The 4480-nt window shown below is 38.2% G+C and overlaps 1 pseudogene across 1 annotated transcript; it reads left to right on the top strand.

Annotated features, from left to right (window-relative positions):
• The first annotated feature begins 732 nt into the window (after positions 1-732).
• LOC111152304 lies at positions 733-1690 on the top strand (annotated as a pseudogene). Its single transcript, XR_002640917.1, has one exon. The product of XR_002640917.1 is annotated as a UPF0568 protein C14orf166 pseudogene (transcript).
• The last annotated feature ends 2790 nt before the right edge of the window (positions 1691-4480 follow it).

Here is a 4480-nt window from a genome sequence, read left to right as displayed (position 1 = left end):
AAAACAGTTTGGTGGCTTCTTTTGAGGTTAAACAGAGGCTTACCCTACAATCCAGCAATTGTGCTTCTGAGTTAAAAACTTATGCCCACACAAAAACTCACACAGATTTACAGCAGCTTGATTCATAATTGCCCCAAGCAGGAAGTAACTGAGTTGTCCCTCAGTAGGTAAATAGGTAAATACACTGTGTTGCATCCAAAGGATTGTATTCAACCAACTTTTTTTTTTTTTAAAGATTTTATTTATTTATTTGAGAGAGAGACAGTGAGAGAGAGCATGAGTGAGGAGAAGGTCAGAGAGAGAAGCAGACTCCCCGTGGAGCTGGGAGCCCGATGCGGGACTCGATCCCGGGACTCCAGGATCATGACCTGAGCCGAAGGCAGTCGTCCAACCAACTGAGCCACCCAGGCGTCCCCAAAGGATTGTATTCAATGTCAAAAAGAAATGAACTATCCAGCCACAAGAAGACATGGAGAAAGTTTAAATACATTTTGCTACATGAAAAAACTAGTGGGGAAAAGGCTACCTACTATATGAGTCCAACTATACGATCTTCTGGAAAAGGCAAGACCATGAAAAGAGGAAAAAGATCAGTGTTTGCCAGGGGTGCAGCAGGAGGGAAGGAGGGATGAGTAGATGGAGCACAGAGGGCAGTGTGACTCTTCTGTGTGATACTGTAATGGGGGATACGTGGCATTAGGCATTTATCAAAATACATGAAACTGGGCCTGTCCTCTCCCAGCTGAAGCCCCGGGAGACCAGAGCGAGACGCGGGGACCATGTTCCGACGCAAGCTGACGGCCCTTGACTACCACAACCCGGCTGGCTTCAACTGCAAAGATGAAACAGAATTTAGAAACTTTATTGTTTGGCTTGAAGACCAGAAAATCAGACACTACAAGATTGAAGACAGAGGTAATTTAAGAAACATCCACAGCAGTGACTGGCCCAAGTTCTTTGAAAAGTATCTCAAAGATGTTAACGGTCCTTTCAAGATTCAAGATCGACAAGAAGCAATTGACTGGCTTCTTGGTTTAGCTGTTAGCCTTGAATATGGAGATAATGCTGAAAAATACAAGGACTTGGTACCTGATAACACAAAAAATGCTGACAATGCAGCTAAAAATGCAGAGCCATTGATCAATTTGGATGTAAATAATCCTGATTTTAAGGCTGGTGTAATGGCTTTGGCTAACCTTCTTCAGATTCAGCGTCATGATGATTACCTGGTAATGCTTAAGGCAATTCGCATTTTGGTCCAGGAGCGCCTGACACAGGATGCAGTTGCTAAAGCAAATCAAACGAAAGAGGGCTTGCCTGTTGCTTTAGACAAACATATTCTTGGTTTTGACACAGGAGATGCAGTTCTTAATGAAGCTGCTCAAATTCTGCGATTGCTGCATATAGAAGAGCTCAGAGAGCTACAGACAAAAATTAATGAAGCCATAGTAGCTGTTCAGGCAATTATTGCTGATCCAAAGACAGACCACAGACTGGGGAAAGTTGGAAGATGAACGTTTTAGGATTTCAGCTTCTCACCTATTTAGTACAATTGGGAACCATGTATGCTCTGGCATGTGTTTGGAAATCAAATGTCACATTTTCAAGGGAAGAATCCTAGAAATTTGACTATGTTCTCGAGATTTACCATCATTGCTTTTTCTTTAATAAAGTTCAGGAAAAGTGGAAAAAAAAAATACATGAAACTGAACAACGCGAAGAGTGAACCCTAATGTAAACTATGGACTTTGGTTAATAAGAGTATATTCAATATTGGCTCATTGAAGGTAACAAATGTACTACAAGATGTTAATAATAGAGGAGGGGCGCCTGAATGGCTTACTCAGTTGAGCAACCAACTCTTGATTTCGGCATCAGTCGTGATCTCAGGGTTGTGAGATCGAGCCTCATGTAGAGCTTTGTGATCAGCAGGGAGTCTGCTGGTGACTCTCTCTCTCCATCTCCCTCTGCCCCTCCCCCCATTCACACATTCTAAATCAATAAATAAATGAATAAATGAAATCTTTAAAAACATATTAATAGAGGAAAGTTTGTAGGGAGGGAGAGAGTATATGGAAGCCACTGTACTTTCAGCTCAACCATTCTGTAAACCTAAAACTGCTCTAAAATACAAAGTCTATTTTAGAGAATCATTAGCAGCCATTTCATGTCCTTTGACACAATGCAATTGAATTAGAAAGGTATAACAAAAGGACACATTTTAAATCTCAGAGGTTGAGAATGTAAAAACTTATTATAATTAATCTACTGGTCCAAAAAGAGATCATAATGAAGATTTGAAAAAAAAAGTCTAATACTAAATAATAAGTAAGATATCACATATTGGGCACCTGGGTGGCTCAGTTGGTTAAGCATCTGACTTCAGCTCAGGTTATGATCTCAGGGTTGTGGGATGGAACCCCACAACCAGCTCTCTGCTCAGTGGAGAGCCTACTTCTCCCATTTCCCCCTTCTCTCACTTTCTTCTCCTCCCTTCTCCTCCCCTCCCCTCCACTCATATTCTCTCTTTGGCTCTCTCTATCAAATAAATAAATCTTTTTTTAAAAAACTAGAATTAAAAAAAAAGATATCACATATCAAATCTTCTGGGAGGCAGCTGAGAAGTAAATTCATGGCCTTAAATGTATATTTTAGAAAAGGAAAAGAAATTGAAAATTAATGAGCTGACCATCCAATTTAAAAAGTTAGAAAAAGGAACAGTAAAATAAACCTAAAAGAAAAACGAAAGCCAAGAGCAGAAATGAATTAAAAAAAAAATACAAAATAACTATACAGTAGATCAACAAAACCAAAAGTTGATTTTACAAAAAAAAAAAAAAAAAAAAAAAAGACTAATAAAGTAAAAGAGCTCTGGTAAAATTGAGAGAGACAGACAGATAATGCCCAGAGCACTATTAAGAAAGAAAAGAGAGACATAACACAAATCCTAAAATCCTTAGAGAATACTATGACAATCTTTATACTGATACATTAAAACCTTAGATTTTATATAACATATATAGCTTGTAAAATACATAGTATAATTTCCTACAGAATTGCAATTTACCAAAAGTAATTGACAAACACTATCCGTTTGTTGTCTCTTCAAACAACCATATTTACACATACAAACACACACACAGAACTCCAATTTAATTAAGTAGCAGGTAAAGATTCCTTGATCGCAGAAAAGATCAGTCCCAAGGCTGGCTGCTGACCCACATGAAAAGACAAATTCTCCCAGCTTGTCCCTATTTGGATCCACATGGTGCCTAGAGGTTCTGTAGTCAACTTGGGAACATGAAGTGACAAGCCAGCCACTGAAGATAAGGGAGTGAGGACGCTGAAGGAGCCTATGTCCTTGAGTATCTACTCCAGCCTTGAAATATACCTCCTCTTCACTCTGGGTCTGTGAGGCAGAAGGATGAGAGGACTTGTTACTTAGGCCACTATTACATTTTTGGTCACTTCCTGCCAAAAGTATCCTAATACTCTGACACAACAGGAAACAGAAAATTTGAATAGACCTACAACCAAGAAAATCAAATCAGTTATTAAATAGCTATACACACACACCCAGTAGTCACAGATGGGTTAATAAATCATTTCTTTCAAGCATTTAAAGAACATAACATTTTATTCTAATACAAATATAGAAACTCTTCCAGAGAAGAGAGAGAGAAAGCATGCCCGAGAGAGAGAACTCCCAAAGTCATTTTATAGATTAAAATAAACTTACCATTAATCCAATAAAGCTAGTGGGAGAGAGGATAATGGCACAGCAGACTCACTGATAAACGTAGTACCTGTGTGTGTGTGTGTGTGTGTGTGTGTGTGTGTGTGTGTGTGTTATGACCAAGAAAGATTTACCAAGGGAATCTAACCTTGGAAAATCTTAATACGGATAGCATATTAACAAACTTGAAGGGAAAAAAAATGCATGAAAGCTTTCACAGAAAAAGCAAAAATCAATACAGTTTAACACTCTTATGTAATTTTTTTCAAAAACTGGTAAATTAGGAAAAGCTAACTCCCTTAACCTGATAAAATGTATGTACCAAAAATCGGTAAACATTCATACTTAATCACAACATTAAGTGTTTTTTAAGCGCTTCCTTGAAAACAAAGCGAAGTTACACACTATCTCCACTTCCACTTGGCGTTATATTAGGCTGTTGGAACTGAAGTGCAGGGAGAGGAGACAAGGGGAAGTAACAGTCATAGTAGGATAAGTGAGAGAACAGCAGTCTGAGTTTTGCTTTGTCTTCTCAATTGTAAGGACTTTTGCCAATCACAAGATGAGTGGGGGCCATTGCTCAGTTGGTATAATTTTTTTTTTTTTAATTCAAGTTCATTCCTTCTTCTTTCATCTTCAATACTCTTTTAAGTCTATCTGGCAAATTTTTCACTTTAGATATTATACTTTTTAATTCTAGAATTGCCATTTGATTCCTTTCTAGTTTCTCATTCTCTGTTGAAT

The sequence above is a fragment of the Enhydra lutris genome, unplaced genomic scaffold (assembly GCF_002288905.1).
Source record: "Enhydra lutris kenyoni isolate GAN:26980312 unplaced genomic scaffold, ASM228890v2 scaffoldscaffold28, whole genome shotgun sequence".
NCBI classification, from domain to species: domain Eukaryota; kingdom Metazoa; phylum Chordata; class Mammalia; order Carnivora; family Mustelidae; genus Enhydra; species Enhydra lutris.
Note: the sequence above shows the minus strand (reverse complement) of the source record. Positions and strands in the feature narration are given on the sequence as shown.